Here is a 23,543-nt window from a genome sequence, read left to right as displayed (position 1 = left end):
AGAGAACACTGTTTTCACTACTATATTTTATCACCAGACCTAATTTGATTTAACAAGCCTGGCCCAGATATATCAAGTGCTTAGAGATTAGGAAGTCCTTGTGATTACATGAACAGTGTTCATAAAATTCAATGTATCATGCAAACTTTAAACAGGAAAAAATGAGCATAATTTTATTTACTCTGCACTACTGCAGGTTTGATTCCAGTCCAGCTCCCTGGGAAAAGGAAGATGGAGGCTGTGTCCTTTCTGTGGCCTATGCAGGTCTTTGTTGATGTTCACGCTCCTTCTGTTCTACTTTCAACACCTTATAAAAATACTTTCTCCCTCCTTGGCACTTTGATACTTGAGATGCACGTTTGTATGTGTGTTTCTTCTGAAAGGTGTATTCAAGTCTTTTTTGTTTCCCACGTAGGGGAATAACCCAGTTATTTGTAAGTTTGAAGGGGAAAAAACTTCTTGTTGTATAATTTAAGAGGACAGGGTTAACAATTTTCCTTATTTGCATGTTTATATAGATTTGGAACATTTAACATTCTTAATCAAGAAGTTCAGAATTGTCCTAGAGAAAGGTGATGGCACGGGGAAAGATCAAAATTTTCTTGCTGCCTCCATGGGCAAGGCCCTTAAAATCATAAGAAATAGTAGCTGTGCTTTTCCATTTAATTTACCTTTGCAGAAATGAAATGCACTCATTTTCCCCTATGCAAAGTTGTTTGAAGAGCTTAGAGATCCTAGGGCCTGAGCAGGGTGTACATGGTATTTGATTCCATATAGAACCCCACGAACGGTGCCTTCATTCCTTCAGGAACTCATCCAGCTGTCTGATAAACATCGCCACTCCAGATTGGGCTAAACACAGCACCCTGCCCTCCCTTAGCAGGAGTCATCACTAACAATTGTACGTTAGATAAAGTAGCCTGGGGGTTCTTTATATTTAATGTCAAAGCAGGGCAAAACAAAACCATTTACAGTCCAATAATGAAATTTGGATCTGTTGTAAATGTCCTTAGCTACGTAGTGGAAAATCCAGATACAGATGAGCTAAAAACAGTTCCAAAATGAGTGGTGAGGGAAGGTTGCAATTTCTTTTTAATTTATGGAGAAAGAGATAGCAGACAGTATAAAAACCTCATGAAATATTTACTTTTTGTTTAAGCTGCAGAGTAAGAATAACTTTTCATTCATCATGTGAGGGACAGTACAGTATGAGGCCAACTGGGAGGCTGCTCTCAGCCTCAAGCAATGTGATATTTTTGAGTTCAAAAGCAGGGAAAGAGGATCTTCGGTGCTGTGCCTTGAACTAATGGTCAGCAAACACTCCTTGTGAAGACCTAACACAAGACCACTCTTCATTTTGCCAAGATAATGCTTACCCAGCCCCAGGAGAGCAGCGGGGAGTGGGGAAGTGACTTCACTCCTCCTTAGAAACCAGCACTTGTTAATGAATGTTTCCTGTCCCACCTTTGGAAATCAACTCTCAGCCTTTTTACAGAGCCTTAGAGCAAAAGCCCAGGAAGGTGGGAACAGGTCATCCCATTTCCTAATAATTAAGTGGACAAGTAGAAAATTAACAATAAATTCAGTCAAGACTGCAAACAAAATAATTCTCTGTAATTTTGGATGAATCTCCTTTTGCCTGAGTCAGGGCTGATGGTGTTTCCCTAAGGGACTTTATGCACCATCCACATCTTTTTGTATCTTAGCTACACTTATTTTAATGTACCAAATGCTGCTTCTCTCTGCTGTGCAGTAGTAATTGTTTTAATGACCAGGCTTCTGTTCCTTTACTTTTATTGAGTAATGTTGCAGTTTCAGGAGGGCTCCTTGCAGCAGAAGATATGAATATAAGTGAAGACATTGATGTGAATAACCACACCAGAACATGTCCCTGAGACTGCTGGACTGAAAATACATCTTTTGCTAGCTAAGAAAATATAAAAGGCTCTTGAAGAAAACTCATCTGAGGTGCAATTCCCTTCATTTCCACCAAATCCTGCCACAGGGAGAGCCAGACTTGGAATTTTTCCCTAGATGAGACAAAACGTACAAGAAGACCGCAGAGCTCCCCAGTGAGAGATGGTCAGGAGTTCTCACTCTAGCTGGTCTTGCGGCTCTGCAGACTGCCTGAGTTACAAAGTCATGGCATGGTAGGATAGCCAGTTACATCTTTAAAACTGGCAAAACATATTTTAAATAATGCCCTCCACAAATGAGAAAGCATTTTCCACCAGGGTGGCTTGCATCACCTCAGCTCTCTGAAGATTAAGGTTTACTGCTTGTTAATGCCACTTGCCAAGGACAAGTTTTACTGCCTTTGTGTTACTGTATGTCAGTCAGGAATAAATCTCTGCAGAGCTTCTATCTCGCTCTTCAGCCACACATAACCTCATTTACATTCAACAAACTTTCCTTGCCTTCCCTCTCCCTTGCCTCCCACCCCCTCTTCCTTCGGAGAAGGCATTTCAATGAATCGGTGCGGGCACAATTTAGGACTGAAACAGGTCTCTATTCAGAGAGTGAACAAATTCTCACCAGCTTCCTTAGATGTAGGGCTAAGCTCCTCAGTTCCCTTCGTCCCTTTTTCTGCAAGTTTTTTTGGGGCCAGACTGCCAAGTTCAAGCAAGGCTCCGATCTCTCCTCTTTCACAGGCCTCCTGATTAGTGGCTTTCTTTTTCCAAGACTATAGATACAATTATTAGAAATTCCTTTTTTTGTGAACACATTGAATGAAGGTATGAATGGAGATGCTAAGACGAAGAAAGTGAGAAGCTTAATATAACTTCGGCTTCTGTAGTTAATTAGATTTGGATGGCCTCAGAGGAGCAGCTGTGTTTTTTCTTTTTTATTTAATTGAAGTTACATAAAGAGCTATTCAAGGTATTTTGGGTGGGGAGGGGAGACTGTATAAAATAAAGAAGCTGCGTCATGGGTTTTGGAAATACACCCTCTCCCCCTCGTCCTTTTTGGGAAACAGTTGTGGGGAGAGTAAAAAAAGAAAAAGAAAAAAATGTCCCATCACCAAAGGGGATAACAGAATCACTGGCGCTACTGCTAATACCCTGTGTCTGAGGCACAGTAAGCCAAATGCATATTCAGACGGGAAGATTTCTTTTTTTGTTTAGAGATAATCTGAAATGCAGAAGTCTGAAATGCATTCCTTTGCACATCCACAATGCTAGATCTCAAACTTTAAAAGAACATTGTCAAGATAAAGATAGCACTCAGCATCTAAAGCATTTTAAGAAAATACATCCCTTCCTATCTGCCTGAAATCTTCCAGTTGCTAAAAGAAGGCAGGGATTTTGAAACCCACGTGACATCGCAGCAGCTGGCTCCCAGTTTATGCTTCACCCTGCCCAGTGAAGGAAATAAGAGTGGCCAGCTCTGCCTGCTTTCATGTCATGCCAGTTTTCTCTCCTTGCACCACACACCCGCAGATGCCTCTGCAGTCCCAGACCTGCCCATAACCTCAGGTTTAACTGAATTTTTAAACACCAAAAGAGGTGGACAGTAGCATTCGGTTTTGCCATCCTGTTTTTCTTTCACACTGACCTACATGTTAATCCCAAGACACTTTAGGAAAGTGGTTCTCTTTCACCTAGGGTGTTTCAGGAGCTAAATCTTCAGCTCATGCAGACAGATACCCGTTGGTTGCAATTGTTCTGGTTTGTCCTCAGCTAAGTGTGCAAGGCTGCAGGAGAGGGTGTCTGTCCCTTATTCACACCAACACACTGCACTGATTTCAGGGTGGTGACTCCAGGGTCACATGAATTCTATTGCTAAATCAATCAGTGTATTTTAGCCTCCTTGCCTAGGTTAACAATAGGGTGACTCAGGGAGGAGAATTCTGCTCTTGGTATCCCACTGCATCGCTTATAGAGGTGGAAGGATGAGAAAACAAAAAAAGAATTCAGCTATTTGTCACCATAAATATTTTTGCAGTTCAGCAAGGAATGCCACTTACAAAATCCCTCTTTCCTAAATTTGAATTCTCTGATGTCTAATAGTACACATTTGTTCACAACGATATTTTTCTCTCAGACAGTCAGTAGTTTCGGCTTAAGCCCTCTAACCAAGTGCATGTTTTCTTAGAAAACTGTAGGAGAGCATCCCTGAGATCTTCACTTCTTTATCAATATTCTTTTTGAATTGACTGCTGCGTTGGGAAGGAGGTGATTTGTCAGCACAGCTTATCAGTCTCATTTCTTTTTCTTTCTCCTCTACTTGGAGTTGAAAAAGAAGTTTTTAAGAACTTAAAATTATTAAAAGCCAACCAAAAAAACAAACAAGCAACAAACCAAAATAAGCTCAATTTCTCAAAATGTCTGCAGTGATTTGTTTAGGGGAAAAAAAATTGTTAGCATATGAGGTTTTGAATTGTTATCTTTTTGAATTGAAAAAATGTTATGGAAATGTTGAAATGAAAAATTACTTTAAACTGAAATAAGAAACATTTAATAAAACATTTCAGACTTCTGAGTGATTTTTGTCAAATTTGTCAAAACATTCTTAAAACATTGTGAAAACAGGAAAAAAAAGTGTGAAATTTTTTCAGCTACTTCATATTGGATTCAACTATATCAACCTTTTGTCAGTTCAGAACAGTATAAATACCATCTTTCCTTATGACACTTGAGAATAAAAAATAAAAAATAAAAAAAAGAAGAAACCCCATTATTTGCCCTGTAGATTTAACGGTTGGAGAAAAGGTGTAGGTGCCTAAACTAACAATAAACAGCGTTGGTGGCTTTGCAAGAGTTCTGGCATGAACTTCTGGGTTCCAGTATGAGTGGATAGTTGAAGAGGAAGAAAGGCTGCCAGCAAATATATGCAGCATCATTCTCAGAAGACAGGGTAGTGGTACCAGGGGATGGAGCTTGTGGCATTTGGTTTCTGGTTTAGAGATCAGCTTCCAGTTGCTGAAGCAATCAAGCCACCTTCAGCATAGTCATGATGCAGAGATGCTTTCTTTTACTGTAAACATCCTAGCTTGGTTACTAGAGGCTCCAAGCTCTATAAAGTCTAAAAAGCAAAATAAATTATCATGCCTGGAGTTCAGCACTGCCAAAACTAAGTCACTTCCACTACCCAAGATAAATCTTTTTTTTAACTAGCTTAGTTACCTCTAAACTGTTGTGCAGTTCTACCCCCAAAAAAAACATTTCTCATTTTGCTGCTAAACTTTACTTTTCTATTAATTGTTCTCAGAATAAAGATATGTGTTCATGTTAAGGGAGCATCTGCTGTTGGGAAGAGGAGGAAGGAGAGACAAAGGGTGAGGTTAACGTTATTAGGAACTAACTGGGTTGCCCATATGCAAGGGTCTTGGCTAAAAAAAATGAGTGGAACTTGAAGTATTGGTATGTGTCACAAACCAGATCATTCAAAGGAAATAGAACCATGGCAGAAAGGCTGTCACTGGAGTGTTCAAGAAGATACTGAGAAATAAGCAAAAGTCAGCACTGACCAACAAAAGGAACTGGGTGGCAGGAGCAGAAAGGTTTATTAATAATGTTGAAAAAAATCACCAGCAACTTTTTCCTGTGCCTTCAACAGATAAGCTCGATAGCAATTCTGGTCCAAATATCTGTGCCTTGAATTTAAATTCACTCTTTAAATATTTGTATGGTGACTTAAAAATTCCCTTTCTGTAAATATTCTCAACAGGATAAGGTGGATATTGAAATGTTTGCACATAAAAGGTGTAGTCACTGTGAAAGCAAATCCATTAAAAAAGTGTTGAGCAAATATTCAGAGGAAATGAGAATAAAATGAATGAAAAAGGCTTTAAGGGAGTTTGGAAAAGAGGCAGGTGAAGTCATTGTGATAGTGCCATGTCAGATTAGTGCTCTGAAAGGGCTGTAGGGTTCAAAGTAGTTAAGACATTATTTACTCCTGCAATAAAATAAGTATTATTTTTACTCACATTAATCAGTAGACTTGTTACAGATTTGCTAATAAGTTAAGATTGATTGACTTTATTTGATCGATTAATCAATCAAATAATTATGTAATAGAAATATAGAAGGATAAGAAATATATTTTAATGAAACTTATAGTTATACAGTAAAAGCTGCTATAAAAATCCTCTGTACAGCCCCGTACCAAGGCCGGAGGAATTGGTCAGAATCACCTAGTAGGAATGTTTAGAACTTAGATAACAGACTTAAGATTCGAGATGATTGTTTATATGTAACATAGGAGAATGTACTAAAATGTCAAAATGAGAATTAATGTGAACTGGGGAGAGTCGAGTGAAGCAACCCATAGTTGCCGGCCAAGAAACAGTTACCTTAAGTGAAAGGTAATTCCGGCAGGGGGAGATCGCGACCACCGACTCATATACCACCTACCCAAATAACACCCCAGACCCATTTCCGGACCTTTCTAAGCTTTACTGCGCAGAATCGGATATGGGAGGAGAGTATGTTAATGATTTAAGAGAAATATTATGATTATGCATGAATACTTAATGAATATGTATGAATAAGTTCTATATATGGTGTCTGATTTTGAAACTTGGTGTGTGTTGATCGTGAGAGGACTCACTCACGCACCCGGCCGTCAATAAAGAAGTGTCTGCTTATCTACATCACATTGGTGTCGATAAGTTCTTCATTCCGAGATTTCGGTAACAGACTTGTAAACCCATTAAAGTACATAGTCCATGTATAATAGGAATGAGAAAAATCAATGTAGAATGGTAAACTAGTAACAATGAGTGAAAGTAAATGAGTTTTCTGTGATTTCCTACCTTTTCAAATTGCATTACTTATTAGAATAAACCCTTCAGGGAGCTTGCTTTAGACCTGACTGAAATACTGTAGAACAAATTGGTAACTAAACGGGGCATCAAAAATAAAAGAGTAACTCAAAAATATAATCCTTTTTCCAGAGGTCCTAACTACTAGCCTGACTCTATCACTGTGCTGTCTGATTTGATATGTTTTTTCTAAGTGTATCCAGATTCAATTACCTTGATTGGAGAATTACATGGCACTCACCTGGAAGTAACTCTACTGCAGGCAGGGAACCACAGCCTTAGGAAGCAGATGCCTTGCTCCCAGACACCAAGTTGCCAAGAGCCTGTGGTCAGAAGATGGCTAAGAAGGAAACTGGTGGGCTTCAAAAATGTCTAGGAAGTGTTCAAGCTAATTATATTTGTGATCTCCAAGAAATGGTCTCCAGACTGGAGTAGTGTTTAAAATGTCAGGAAGGACTTGAAGAAGTCTTTGTGAGACAGCTGTGGTTGGCAGGGGCTACCACACCTGCTGCACTGTCCGGATGCGGAAAGGGCCGAGTTCTGTTGATGTTCACATGATGGGATATACAGAGAAGCTGAGACCAGGAAGAAGGCTTCACTGTCTTGGGAAGTGTAAGGTCCTGATTAGCCTCTCTGCTTTGAAACCTTGATCTTTACTATGGTTTCCTTATGTTCATTGGAAAGGTGCAGTTGCATACAAAAAGGACCTTAGGTCACCTCACATAAGTGCCTACAGTTAGGTGGGAAGAATTCAGAACTAGGAGATAATAAAGACCTTACTAGCATTATAAAATCACAGTGCAGCTAACAAATATACATTTTTACATTTGCAAACCTGTATGTTGCAATAACTCATGAATGAATAACCCACTACGCACATACAAACACTGCTGTTTTAAAGAATAAGACTGTTTTAAAGAATGAAGAACATGTTTTGCAGCACGAGAAAAGGGTGAGGAATAAATATACATCTCAGCTTTGTCACTTTGTTGTCTTGGTTTTTAAATAGTTCCATGTCCTCTTGTTTCTATTCAATCAGAACATTTAACACTGCAATCATCTTAAGAAAATCTCCTTTACCAAGAAAAACGTACTTTGAATATGTTAAGTAATAAAGAAATCCAGTTATTGTGATTGCAAACATTCATCTTAAGTTAAATGGATGGTTCCCTTCAAGCCTCGGTTTGTTGCCTGTTCTCAACACAGAGCTGGCTAATGCGCTCTGTCTATCCCTAATACTTTTGAGATTATTTTCTGTTTTGTATTCCAAAAAAATAGCCAGATGGGAATAACTCCTGCCCTTGACACTGTGAATGTGATCCACAACTCTGCAAGTGAGTCACAGGGTCACAACAACACAACCATGAGTTTGTATGAAGAACAGGTTTGAGAAAGGGATCTTATATTCACAAATGCTCATCACAGTTGTCTGTCGGAGGAAAACATCATACACAGCTTCTGCACAGTAGGAAATAACAGGAAGAGGCAGGGTGTGTGATAGGGGGGCTGTACATGGGCCCCACTCACGTAGCTCTCTCCATAATGTGGCCTGTGGCTGCGCAGAAGCAGAAAAGGCAAAATAGATTTGCTTCCAGAAGCAGTTCAGCATTGACCAACCTGCAATCCAGCCAAGGGCATGCTGTGGTCTTCAGAAAGTCATAAAGGGAGGGTGGGAGAAAACAGGAAGATTGTAATGGAGGGATATCTTCATCAATGCTTGGCCACTTAATCCAAATTCTTATGTTCACGGTAAATAACAAGCTATCAAAAATACATGAGACAACTCCCCCATGGCCGGTCCTGCAACTCAGGCCAGGTAGACAATACATAAAGTTTAGTAGAATGGCATTGATACAAGAGACATGAACCATCTTACAAAAATTGCCATGCACAATGGTGGCTAGAGTCTGTAAATACAAATAGTGAAAATTAGCCCTTTCCCCATCTTCTTTCCAGCAAACCAGAGGTAAAAAGTTAATCCTCTCTGCGCCCCCAAAAAAATGCTAACAGGAAGAGGAGAGAGTCCTTGCCTCTTCCCAGGGACAGTGTAGATGTCACATTTCAGTGAAACAGAGACATTATTCCGGAGAAATCACTTACATTGCTTTTGATAATGGATTTTTTACTGACCTATATAAAAGCAGTGCTTAGAAAGCCTAGATATGATAATGGTGGTTCTGACCCTTAGAAGGACACTGAAAAATGGTCTTCAAAGAAATCCCTTCCATTTTACCAGCATACTAAAGCAATAGATATGGGATTAGATTAAACTAAAACCAGAAAATCCTTTGAAGATCACCTCATCACCTTTCCAGTTCAGAATCAGCTGGTGCATTTTCCAAATTCTTCTTTCCACTCACTTTTATCAGGAGAACCCAGGCTTTCTGCAATAGAGCTTCCTTTGGAGTCTGTTCCAGGTTTTGAATGAGGTTTTCATTAGGATTTTCCTCCCTAATATTTTCCATTGCTAATTTCATCCCATCATATCTAATTACACTCCCCTGAGCAACTTGAAACTATTCTTATCCCTCCCTTCAGATACTTACAAACATTTATCCTTTTCCCTATCCCCATTTGCCAAGTTGCAGTTATTTAGTTGTTTTAAACTTCTGTTCCATTAACTTGACTTTCCAGTTATCCAAAGGCTGTACAGTACCTTACTTAATAGGAAAGAAACATTTGGAATGACTCATATTATTGTAAGTATAATGGTTTAGGTTTGCAAAATGTCTCCTCCTTGCAATCATAGTCACAAGTATTCCATCACATTTGAAACTCTTAGTTCCTGGCATTCTGTGGATGGTTATCAAAAAGATTTGACCTCTTAATAATTTCATAATTGGTGTACTAGTGTGCTGCTCCGGAGTATTATTAACTTCAAGGATTTATTAGCTTTCTTCTTCCATTACGTGAGAGAGAAAAAACCAAAATAGCTATCTTATTGTTCCACACTGGTGATGTCATCTAAAGGATTCTTGACCAAGACTTTGGAATAACAATCAAGGAAGACACTGAGGTTGACTGTAAGACCAGACTTACTGGATGACTCCAGTAACTCTAAATATTTGTGGCACAGCTTGTAGAATACTAGCTTTCTGTAGAGGGATTTTTAAAGGACCGAGGACATATGTTACCATTGTCTGGGTTGGACAACCCAGGCCTGTTAGTTGAAGCTGCAGAGCAACTTTAAATTGTCCTTGGAACAAGCAGGGTGAGAAAGAAAACAAGCTATGCACAAACAAGAAGCCAGGTGCAGAGCAAGTCCTGGGAACCACGGAATCAACACACTCTCATCGGCACACTCTGATCAGGCGCCTGCAGCATGCTCACCGATCAGCAACACGGACGCCCACGTGACCAGAGACTTTTATCCAATCACCTGTGTGTAAAGTCGTGTGAGCGGTCGGTTTAAGTTATAAATATGACCTGTTTGTTTAACAAAGTGAGCACGGCATTTAGCCATATTGGTGTGATTGTCGTGACTTGGCCAACTCTCCACGGGGGACCCTCTTCATCTGGCGCCCGAACAGGGACCCATTTATTTGCTTAAATGCAGTTCGCTTAAATGCGGTTAAGCTTAAATGCTTTTCGCTTAAATGCGGAAGTCTCTGTGCATTGGACTCGAAGGGAAGTTGTCTGATTAGGGAGCTGGAGGTTGGAGGCGGGTGGAACCTGGAAGGCAAAAAGCGGAGTCCAGAGTTCAGTGTAGAGTTGCAGATCACACCCCCACTGGAGGTAAGACCGCGATGAATAAAACACGGCAGAGCTCTCCACTGATTTCCTCTCTGAGAGAGGGGAGGGCACTAACGAAGACCACGACGAATGCGACAGGGTTCTCCGCTGATACCCTTTCTGTGAGAGGGGGGAGATCTCAGGAAGACCGCGATGGAATTAGACACAGCAATTAAACTTTTAACTAATATCCTCTTTAAGAGAGGGGAGAGCACTAGAGAAACAGAAGTGGAGGCTTTAGTTCGCTGGGGACAAAAAAAGAATAAGATTCCTGAGCCTGTGGTATTGTTTAGTATTACGGAAAGGAAAGAAGTGGGAAATTGTCTCTGGGATACAACGATCGAGGGAGGTAAAGAAGGAAAAGAAGCTAAAGTGTTAGGAGCTACGTGGCGGTCTATGATTAACACTCTGGAAACTATGAAGGCAGAAAAAAAAGTAGCGGGAGCAGCTATAGATGCATCGGGAGGAGATGTGGTAGAAAAGCCGGTGGAGCAGAAGGGTGATTCACCTAAGCCTTCTCTCTCGGCTACATTTTTTGGAGTTGGGCATACTCCTCCTATGAAGGGTATGTCAGCCTCTGCGTGTTCAACAGCACAGGAGTTTTTAGATAAGACAGCAGACAAACCGGCTGTTGACCCTCCCCAGGAATGAGGAGCAGCGAGTCATGCTGCACCAATTGGAGCTGTGGGTGGAGCAAGACCAAAACGGAGGGTGGCTACAGCTCGTAGGTCAAGACAGGGGGGGCAAAAGCACCGTCCGATGTCGTATCCTCCTCTTCCGGAAACATCATTGGACGAATTTGAGGAGGAAGGTGGGGAGAAACTTTGTGATAACAATACAGAGAAATCCTTAAAGGAAGTAATAGATAAATTAAGAAAACTGGAAAAGCGAGTTGAAATGAACCTGCCTACTACATCAATACCTGTAGTTCCTCAGGTTAGCCCAACTACACCTCCAATGCTGAACTCGGGAAAAGATCCGATCCTGCAGCGTTGGTCCGGTATTGTTCGTGATACTATTTTGGAAGGTGACTGGCAGGTTACCAGCTCGTTAGCTTGTCCAGTAGTGGTTAATAATCTTGATGCACATACCTGGGACATGATTTATGGAAGGTTAATCATCAGATTTTAGCGATGGGAGCGTTGCAATCTGGTCTTCCAACCTATATGATGATCCCTCAGATTTGGCAAAATTGTTGTGATAGACTTGAAAGACTGTTTCTTTACGATTCTCTTACACCCTGATGACATGCAAATAGCCTCACTAACGATGATTTGCAACCATTCCAATCCTGGTTCCATGGCACTAAAGCCAACAGTCCTCAAACTTGTTCACCAGAACAGCGGGCTGCCCTAAAAGTTGTGTCCCGCAAGATTCAGACTGGCTGGTGTGGTTGCCAAATGGTGAATCATCCATTATCCTTTTTGGTTTGCAGTGTTGCCACTTCACTTTTTGCCTTTATTTTACAATGGCAAAAGAAAAAGGGGGAAAATACGGCGATCATTTTAGAGTGGTTGTTTTTGCCATTGCAACCCAGACATCGTATTTTAAGTCACCCTGAGGCAGTAGCGGCCTTGGTGAGAAAAGGAAGAGACAGGATTGTTGAAATAGATGGGACTGAACCGGCAGATATCAGTATTCCAGTCCGTGGTGATGATTATGAGTGGCTTCTGAGACATTCAACAGCCATACAGGAAGCCTTGATGGGTTATACAGGTGTTGTACACAACAACCAGCCAAAAAGAATACTCTGGAAGATGTTAGAACATTAGCAGTGGATTGCGAGACCGTTATGCTCAAAAAGACCAGTTGAAGGGTCAACGGTGTTTACAGATGCAGGACGAAAGTTGAAGAAAGCTGCGTGTGTTTGGCAATCTGATAATCAGTGGCAGAAACACATGATCACTGGTGAACCACGGGACAACCTTCAGACCTTGGAACTGAAAGCAGTGTGTTGGGCATTGGGAAGCTGGAACGACACACCTGTAAACATAGTATCAGACTCATTGTACGTAGTTGGTGTTGTACAGCGCATTGAAGATGCCTTGTTGAGAGAGACAAAGAACCAACATCTTGGTGAAATGTTTATACAACTGCGTAGTACTCTTCGACAGAGAAAACATGAATTTTGTATTATGCATATTAGAAGTCATCAGTGGACCATTGGGTTGGGCGAAGGTAATGCTAGAGCTGATGAAGCAGTCAGCTGTCTGGCAATAACTCCTCCAACAAATAAGTTTGAAGAAGCTCGTAACAGCCACGAGATGTTTCATCAGAATGCAAAGTCTTTACATGGACAGTATCAAATACCCAGCAGATGCAAAGGGTATTGTTCGCTCCTGTCCTCAATGTAGTCATCATGGGCCTGGTTTAGGGGTGGGCACTAACCCAAAAGGTCTGAAGGCACTTCAGGTTTGGCAAATGGATGTAACACATGTACCTGACTTTGGGAAGCTTAAGTATGTGCATGTCACAATTGACACCTATTCTCATTTCATATGGGCCACTGCACAAACCGGTGAAAAGGCGTTACATGTGGAGAGACACTTAATGTCTTGTTTTGCTGTCATGGGAGTACCTGTAGAAATAAAGACAGATAATGGTCCAGCGTATAGTAGTCAACGAGTTGCTAGGTTTATGACAACTTGGGGAATTAAACACGTTAAAGGGATTCCTCACTCCCCAACAGGGCAAGCAGTTGTTGAAAGGGCAAACCGTACCCTGAAGGATTATCTTCAGAGACAGAAAGTATCGCAGGACATAGATGGAACTGAAAGGTTGACTAAGGTGTTGTTTACCTTAAACTCTCTCTCCCTTATGGAGGATAGAGAGGGACCACCTGTTGTTATACATTACCAAACAGCGCGAGGGAACCAAACAACTACAGTTCCTGGTTTGAATGTTTTGTATAAAAATATGGCTTCAGACATATGGGAAGGACCTAATCCGGTGTTATTTATCGGTAGAGGTTATTTTTGTATCTCCACAGATAAAGGACCTATATGGGTCCCTAGCAAGTTTGTGCGACCTGTATGTCAAGATCAGAAGATGGAAGAGAAGACTCAGAGCGAGCAGACAGAATAAACTGTCTATGTTGTAAGGGATGTAACCCGCGGGTATTATGCCAATGTATGCTATGTGGGGTAAAACGGTTCTGTAAGCCAAAGCTTAAATGTCAATGGTGTAAAGAGTGTATGTGTTTGATTAGTAACCAGGCATGAAGCAAGAGAAAGCATACGGCCAGGGTAATACCATGCTGATTGGAGACAGTATACATCATCAGAATCTGTGAAAGCACAGATTTGTGGGGTGGAATGTAGGAAAAAAAAAATTGTGGAAATTATAGGAGTAAACATGTTTGAGTGGTGGACTTGGTTTATGGTCTTGTTGAATTTTTTACCCATTGGCCAAAGTATTTTTGACATCTTGCCTAGGAAAAACATATGGGTGACATGGGCAAATATCACGTGAGTAACAGACTTTTGTTTAAGCCTGCAACAGGCAGACAACCCCTTTAGAACTTGTTTAATTGGTATTCCCCTGCAAGAGAATGAAACAAATTTTTATGGTTTTTGGAATGTTAAAGCAGTGAATCTGACTTCCAATCAGAATGGTACGTGTATGAGTCCAAATGGGCAATATGTTTGGCCTTCTGTGCGTATAGCAGCATGGCAGAAGATGGTTATTGAGAATTTAAATCAGCCACGTCATTTACCTTTGCAGGAGTTAGACCTATTGGCTGGTGTTGTACCTGTCGAATATATTAATGTAACTGCAACTGATATGGCGGACTGTACCCACGTGTCATCACCACTTCAACCCGTGAATGGCACTGGAGTAATTTGGTTTGGTGACCCGTGGCAGTTATGGCTAACACGTGAAGGTGAACGGGGATTTTATACAGGGTTTCAAAATTTAACCGGTTCACCTATTTGGGGTGAATTGAAAACTGGGGGTTTCCATATAGATGTATCAGGGGGTTATCAGCTGCCACCGGGAGTCTTTTTGATATGTGGGGACAGAGCGTGGCCAGGGATTCCTTTGTATCCTGTTGGTGGACCATGTTATTTAGGGCATTTGACTTTGTTTGCTCCACATATGAAAGACTTATTGAAAATGACTTCACAATCTCATAGATCACATAGGGCACTGCGCACCTTTGATGAAACATGTAATGATCAAGTCGATCTTCATTCCGTAACAGCAAATGTCCTAGCCTCCATATTTATGCCGGGGGCAATGGCAACATTAAATGCTAAGAATATCTGAACGTTAGCGTGCTGGGGAGAGAAACAATTACGTCACAGTTTTTAAGTTTGATATTGCTTGATGTAGATAGTGTTAGGCATGCTACGTTACAAAATAGAGCTGCAATAGATTTTTTGTTATTAGCACATGGACACGGTTGTGAGGATTTTGAAGGGATGTGTTGTATGAACCTTTCCGATCATTCCATATCGATGCACAAGAAGTTGTCACAACTGCAGGGAAACATGAAGCATATTCTTGCTGATGATAATCCCTTTGATGAATGTTTGAGAGGATTGGGGATAACAGGTTGGTTAAAGACGTTATTGATGGAAGGAATACGCTTTTTATAATCATGTTGTAATGGTTTTAATTTTTGGCTGTTTATTTTCTTGTTTGAAGAAAGGTTTAACATCTATTGTGAAACAGACATGGGTTATCCAAAAAGAAAAAGGGGGATATGTAGAGGGATTTTTAAAGGACCGAGGACATATGTTACCATTGTCCGGGTTGGACAACCCAGGCCTGTTAGTTGAAGCTGCAGAGCAACTTTAAATTGTCCTTGGAACAAGCAGGGTGAGAAAGAAAACAAGCTATGCACAAACAAGAAGCCAGGTCAGAGCAAGTCCTGGGAACCACGGAATCAACACACTCTCATCGGCACACTCTGATCAGGCGCCTGCAGCATGCTCACCGATCAGCAACACGGACGCCCACGTGACCAGAGACTTTTATCCAATCACCTGTGTGTAAAGTCGTGTGAGCGGTCGGTTTAAGTTATAAATATGACCTGTTTGTTTAATAAAGGGACCGTGACATGTAGCCATATTGGTGTGATTGTTGTGACTTGGCCGACTCTCCACGGGGGACCCTCTTTGAGGCAGGTATGAAACGACACTTCTGGCAGGTTTTTTTAGCCTTCCCCATCAATGGAAATCTGATGGGTGAGTGGAAGTGAGAAGAGAGAAGCTTGATCATCTTTGTTCAATCCTCCAGAGGACAGCTCCCTGAAGCACTGATGTGTTTTTTTTCTCCCTAGAAGCATTAGAAACAGAATGTTAACAAGCTTCATTTTCCATTCCCAAAAACCAGGAATTGACCTTTGACGTCTTCCCTGGCTGTTTGTGTTCTTGATGCTGATAGAGCCAGATTTTCATAAGACAGACCTGGATAATTTTCATGGCAGCCACACTGTTGCAAACCATTTAGCAAGCCAGCTTTTACAGGGTAAGGTTGCGGAGATGCCCATGGCTACGTTAATAAAGTTTCTTGTGTATCAGTATGATACTATTGATTTTTCTCCCTTTGGACCAAAAGACTAAAGTTCAGGCTCTGTAGCAGATAAAGTGAAAACCGTGGAGATTCCATACCATGTATACTAATTTTAACCTTTTGGAAGAAAAAAAAAAAAAAAGGAAGGTATTATGTGAAGGCTTCCTTTTGCTTTTGTACATACTATTTAACATTAATGCAAATAAAACTGTGGCTGCACTGATGATTCTGCTGGCCTAAAGGTCACCATGTACTCCACACTGAGTCACCAGCAGAGAGCTAGGCAGTTTGTGGAGACACATAGGAAAACACTATTCCCACACACAGAGGTACACAGGGCAGGCATCAGAGGCAAAGGGATGTTGGAAGCACAAAAGCAATGAAGCTGAGGGCCCCTGTGCAAGTTACCACTGCTTAATGAGTTACTGCCCATCAGTTAAGCCAGAATAGACGTTGTGTGGGCTTTTAGCCCACTGAGAGGTGGGTTGAAGCCACTTTGCCACCTTGTTGGCTTAAATCTCTTCCTTGGAGATACTCAGTACTTGGCTGCAAGAACGGTATTACAAGGAGAGTGATCACAGCTGGACAGGGCGGAGATACTGCATCATACTGTTGTCATTTAATGTAATTAATTGTCTGTTTTTGCTGGAAAACAACTGGAAGTTGGCACCGGCTGAGCAGGGGAGGAGAGAGCATGAGATTCAAGAGGCCTCTCCTCCGTGTGAGCCAGCAGCACCCTGAAGCACCGACAAGGTTGGCCCTTGTTTCTGGTTCTGGATTTCAGTGTCAGCTCTGTGTAGACACACTTGCTGCCTGTTCACACGCTATTCAGTCCCACCGACCCCAAACATTAAATAAGTCATGAGCCAGGCTCCACAGGTTTTGAGAAAAGGGCAGAGAACAATAATAAGGGATTTTATTTTCTTTGCCTTCTGTGGAATTGGAGGTTTTAAGACAGCTCTTTGTCTTCATCTTTACTCTCCTTTCATGAAAATGAAATCTCTAATATAGTTTAAAGAGAGAAAGAAAGAAGAGACGGGAGCTTTGCTGTGATGTAGTATTTTCATGACAGTTTGTGGGCTCCTTCCCAAAAAAGGCTGAACCCCAAACCACATTTTCCTTCACTTTTCAGTCACAGGAATCCAAAGGAATCTAAAAAGATGCTTGCTTTGGACAAACAGGAACATTTTGTTTAATGCAATCCATTTATTTTTTATCCTGCTGTCTGAAAACTCACTTGCCTGATCTCTTTTCCAAGGGAGTGAATTAATCCTGTGTTCTAATAAGTGTTCCAGTAGGTAACTGGATGGCAAAGCACCAGCTTTACAATTTGCAATGTGCAGTATGCAATGCTTAACGCCATTAATAACAATCATGAACTCTGTGGATTTGGGTAATTCCTATAAGATATTGGTTCCATAAACAAAAGTCAAATTGACAGCTGGTGAGTAATATTTCATTCTATTTTTTGGATGTTTGCTGTGGATTACCTTCTCAAATTTTGAGTACGAAATGCCTCTCAGTGTGAGTGAATAAACTCATGAATTTGTATTAAACATAGTCTTGCATTTGCTTCTGCTGCTTTAAGTTCAGGACAGTCGAAAGGAATATATTGGCTTAGTTGACTTCATTTTACCTGTGTTGAGAAATACAAAGTGAGAAGCATTTTCTGGCCTGTCTCCAGTCTCTGCAGTTGATGGGAGGCTGCCATTTACAAAAGGCAGCGGAGGCCTCTTTCATTTCTTGTAGGAGACAGAGAGAAGGATTTCATAGCCTGTGGGGTTTTGGTGAAAGGATTGTGTACTGCTTGTGACATGCCACAGAGCTGTCTCTGCAACAAGGCATGCTACTCTGGGAATTCAGGAAAAAGACAGGCATCATTTATTCCACCTCCATTACTTCCATGCAGTATGAGAGCTGTTTGTCCAGCTCTAATTCCTGGGAAATACAGTATTCAGCTTCTACTTATGAAACAGCAAGCCATATGCCATCTGTATGTAAATCTACATAGGCAGCACACTTTTGTACTGCACTCCTCCACTAGTACATGAACTAGGACAAAGGTAGCTTCTTTTACATTTTACTGACCACACTGGCAAGGTAGTATATGAAATGAAAAAGTATATGATTTAGCTGCATCACAAGGCAAATACTGTCTGGGCTGGCTCATTTCTCCTTGTTCTGCTACAAACATCAGCAGGTCTTTCAGAAAACATAAGAGAATGTTTTTTTATATTCCTGGATTCTCCTCTTCCATGACTATCAAATGATGGGGCAAGATAGGTAAAAAAAAAAGTCTTCCAGTAATAGGGAGAATAGGGAGTTGCTTGTGGAATCCACTAGAGATGGTGAACTTCAACATACTGGTTCCATTTATATTGTTGCCTTTTATTTTTTCAAATTTCACCAAGGCAAATAATCAAGACAGAAAGCAGTTTAACATTCCAAGTCATAAAAAGAGCATAGACATATAGATAGCTTAGTAATTTTGCCAAGGCATGAAGCCTTCTCAGTCTGAATTGAAGAGAATAATCGCTCAACATATGGACTCACGCCAGGAGGCTGATGCTACCAGAGCTGCAATTATGTGTGGCACAGAAAGGCAGACGATGTATGAAGTTAACAGAGGTGGTGCTGGTGAGATGTCCTCAGCCTGGTGCTCTGCTCTGCAAGATTTAGTACAGGATGCATAGGGTTGTCCTCAGGACTTTGGGTAACCCAGCACATTGAGATCACAGTGAATGGGTTTAAACAAAAAGGCAACAGGAAGGAAAAAGTAAGAGCACCCCTTCCCTTCTCTATCCCAAAATCTGTCAAATGCCTGAGCATTTCTGGGATGGAATCATTCTGCAGATCTCAAATGTAAATTTCTTGGTGTGTCCTGGAGAACCTTTGTTCCAAGCCAAGTTTGCAGGCTACCTTTGAATTCTCCTGATTGTTCCTATGACTGAGTATGTTGGATGTGTGGACATAGGAATGACAAAGGTATCACACTGCATGGAGCAAGACAGGGCTGGTAACCCAGAAACCTCAGTTTCTTCCTTTGAAAATGCATGAGCTGAGTAAACCACTTCCTCTGTGTCTTCCTAAAATTTCCATTTTTTGTCCAGAACATGTTGAAAGTTTTTAGCGTTGTGTGCTATTGCTCACAAGATCTTCCTTGTGAATTCCCACCTCTTCCCTTGTACACCTTAGCAGACAAGTTTCTTTGCCCCTACCAAGAGCTGATTTTACCTGTGCCCATTAATGCTGCTCAACCAGCCAGTGGAGGGTCCAGCAAATCTTTGAGAAGACATGTTCTTTCATCATATTTTGTGTTCACAGGACACCTACCTGCTGGCCCTTTTGATATAAGAATAGCAATAGTGTATTGATCTATTTTAGCATCTGCATCATACTTTGCAATTGTACACGTTACACAGAAGGAAGCAATCCGTAGACAGGCATTACAGCCTGATGAATGGAGGAAGCACAGGCTGTTCTGTATCGAGAGCTGGAGCATGTACAAATCGTGGGAACCCATATGAAATTAAACATCTGACCTCTGTACAGTTCAGAGACACAGTTTCCAGGCCCTGCCAATTCACCAAGATGGATTTCTGAGCCGTCACTCAAGTCCTTTGAAAGCAACCTATTTGACAGTTAAAACAAATTGGCAGAAGAGACATATAGAGAGTGTAGCTTCCAGATTGATGAGGTATTTGAAAGAGAGCAAGTTACACATATAGGTTACTTATAATGACTTGTAACCCCATGGCTGACTCATATTTCTTCAGCTTCACAGGGTGCACAAGATTTGGGGGTTTGCTTTTTCACTTTGGAAAACCCCAAACCGAAGCATTAATTATGCAGACATGGTAATGAAGGGATGTAAGTCTGAGCTCCATAAGGGCATATTGAGGGAGAAAGCAAGTTCCCCTTTTCCCCAGAGACACTTTGCCTCATTTTGCTGTCAATGCAAATTCTATCGACTGCCTCTAAGGTGTCATTGACTCAACAAGACAAGTTTGTTGGTTTTGTTTTGTCGGGGATTTTTTTATTATTATTCTAAAGTAAAATGGGTCCCTTCATACCTCCAGCAGGTTGAAACAGCTCTCAGAACTGCACATCAGGAAAAATGACCCACAATCTATAAGGATGGCAATCCTTGTATCAGCTCTGCCTTCACACATAGATTGACATGAGATTATAGCTTGTCTTCCCAGAGCTCTAAGGCAGTTTCCATTCTGATTTTGACGCTTGTAAGATTTGTGTGGAAACTAAAGAGCAAAAGTTCTCCTTTTCCTCTGGTTTTCCTCTGGTTATGTCTGGTCAGACATTTAATTAGTATAGCATATTGGATCTATTCTCAGTTGCTTTCTGCCGTGGCTAGCCACTTACATCTGTACACAGTGGATGTTAAACGGTGCAGCTCTGATGTGCTGTATTTTTAGTGACCTTTCACAGGTGCGAAAGATTATACAAGGTACTAGAGCAGGGGTCCTCAAACTACGGTCCGCGGGCCGGATACGGCCCCCCAGGGTCCTCAATCCGGCCCCTGGTATTTACAGAACCCCCCCGCCCCACACCCACCCCCCCACCCCCCCCACCAGGGGTTGGGGGGAGGAAACCAAGCAGCCGCAGATGTCTTCCTGCTACTTCATCCGCGCGCCGGCCCCCTGTTTAAAAAGTTTGAGTACCCCTGTACTAGAGACTGGTAAATTGGCCCATCTTTGGACAGTAGGCAGGTTAGCAGCTGGTATGTGTTTGAGTGGCCTCCTAAAGGAAAATGTCAGTACAGCATGAAACAGGATGGAATGGAACATGGTTGTTTTGGTGTAGATACTAGCTTGATCTGGTGGCAGTTCAGGAGGTTCATTATGAGTCTCACATTGTGGTCCCAGTGCTTGTCTCCCATGACTACCTTGCATGCCACTGGGGCTTAGCAAGCTTGGAAGGGGGAGGCGTTAGTACCAGGACCAGACAATATGCTTAACCATAAAGAAGCCACTTTGTATAAGCAGAGAAATCCTGCTTAAATAATTCCAGGGGGGTAATCTTGTATTTCCAAGTTATGCTAAGCTATTCCCAGCTTTTTCAGTGCTTAAACATAGACTTTGCTGCTGTAGTTGAGGATATAGATATCTGGTTTGCTCTGGTCTGTCAGGGAATGAGTCCACCTCCTGTTGGATATGCCCTGAGCTCATAGTGCCTTTCTCATCTTAGTGTTGCCAGCTACTACACCAGCTGTTTGTGGCATCTACCATATAAAAAATATAACTGTTCATCACAACAGGTGAGCTTACAGTAGAGAGAGCTCAGAGATGGCCAGGTAAGGATGATCATAAATGAAGATTGTCTGACCATTGCCACATGCCTACAAAACTAGTAAGTGTATGATTGCCCTTGCCTCAAAGAATGGAGGTTATCCATAGGAGGGAGGGTTTTGCACATGGCTTTTTTTTTTTTTTTTCAGATTATGAGTTCTGCCAGAGGAAGGAATTTTCCTCCTAACAGTTCCTTAAAAGATTTCTTGACATACTGATCTCAAGCTTCAGTTTTGGGGAGAAAGCCAGAAATATGTTGCTCAGTTTGGAGTTTTCATGGAAATGTTTATATGCTCCTACTCAGCCTAACTAAGCTGATTGAAAAGATTGTTAGTAGTAGAAAAGGCAGTAATAGAGGAATAAACTAGGAATGCTCTCTAATATCAGCTGCTTGCATCTGTAATTCAAAGTAGAAAAACGCACCAAGATTCACAAGATGTTTCTCTTCTGCTTCCTAAGCAGCTGGTCCATTTCAATAACAACTTCAAATCCATTTGGGGGGTGGTGGTGCCCTGCTTTCTATCTTTATGCTTTTCTTGTTATCACTCTTAATTATCTTTTCTTATTTGTCCTACTTTCAGACTTACTGCTGTTGATGCAACAAGTTTGTTTTGTCAAGTCACATTCACCCTTTCCAGAATGTCCCCCTACTATTTTAGTTTTGGGTGGGTTTTTTGTTTTTTTAATCTGTTGCTTATAGATGTCATCTGGAAATGGATCAGTCATCTCTTTCTTAAATCCCTTACTGCATTGACTGCCTCATTTTGTCATTCAGGGCACAGCTGTCACTTGTTGCTCAAAATGGTTGCCACACTTTTAATTTCTGAAGTGGTTTATAAACAGTAAGGGCTGGAAGCTGTATTCAGGTTTTGCTCTTTGTTCCTTCATGTAATGGGGGAAAGCATTGTTTGGTTTACAGAATTCTTATTTAATTTTTGTACTGATAGAAAATACTACTTACTTAATGTAACATTTCCAAATGAACTTAGAAACATCTACCCTTGCTTGATTTCATTTTATCTGAATGAATCAATAAAAAAACCCCAGCCAAGATAGTCTTGCAGCTGAATATGGCTTGCTTAGGGTGTTGGGGGACATTTTTGTCACCTTCCTTTGTTTTGTTATTTTTGGGGTGTGTGTGGTGGTTTGTGTTTTTTTGGGGGGCATGGTGGTTTGGTGTTTTGTTTTTTTTTTTTTAGGGTGTGGTGGTTTGGTTTTTGGGCTTGGGGGGAGGGGGTTATGAGGCGTGTTTTTTCTGAGGGAGGGGGGTTATTTTTTTAGGGTTTTGCCCCCAGTACCAATCATGTTTTCAGCCACCAGATATATTTTCCAGGGTTAAACTCTTGTTTTTTTAATGACAATAACAGCTATGCTTACCCTTAGTATATGAGCTCTGAATCTTCATTCACACCATTTATCCTGGGTTTTTTAATGGCTCTTGCTTCCAGGAGGCATGTTCTGTGTGAGTCAGTCAGAGCTTATTTTACTTAGCTACTGTCAGCTATCGCCAACAATATGAAAACTGTGGTTTCATTTGTATCTCGCCACGGGAGGCAGAATCTTTGAAGTCCTGAAATTGTATATATTATTTACTTCTTGATTAGGTGAATAAATAACTTGATTGAAACACTAGTTGCAAAAGAGACTGAGACTCTGGCAGGCCTCCAGGCTGAGGATGAGTCTGGGTTTCATGGCCATATTGTGGTTCCAGTAAGAGATAACCAGATACAGACTTATAGCGAGAAAAGTCTGAATGTGATTTTTTGGGGGGAGCAGGGTAAAGGCTGTGTGAAAACAGTAATTCTTTGGAAACTTTCTGAGCTGAGACATGAACAAGGTCTCACCACAAATTGTCTTCCCCATCACTACAAAGCAGTATGTGTGCCCATACAGGGGCACTTTAAAGAAAAGATATTTGAATGAATAAAACAGCATGGAAAATACTTTCCCCATTTATCAGTTTATTGTGCTTTCTTCTATCTTTGGTTTCTTCTGTACATCTGCTGTAAGGACAGACACGGCTGTGCTGTTTCCAAGCACTTATCACAAACCGTGTGCTCCCCACCTGGGCAAGTCTAGATCTCTCTTCATCCTTTTGCTGCTGATCTTATTTATGCCCAAGGGGAGGCTGTTGCAGAAGCCAGATAAGAGATATAAGGGCACTGCAAGGCTGCACTGGGCTCTTGCTCCCTAGCAGTTTCAGGGGAACTCATAGCCAC

The sequence above is a fragment of the Falco naumanni genome, chromosome W (assembly GCF_017639655.2).
Source record: "Falco naumanni isolate bFalNau1 chromosome W, bFalNau1.pat, whole genome shotgun sequence".
Lineage (NCBI taxonomy): Eukaryota > Metazoa > Chordata > Aves > Falconiformes > Falconidae > Falco > Falco naumanni.
The sequence above is the reverse complement of the archived record's forward strand: the minus strand, read 5'-3'. Positions refer to the sequence as shown.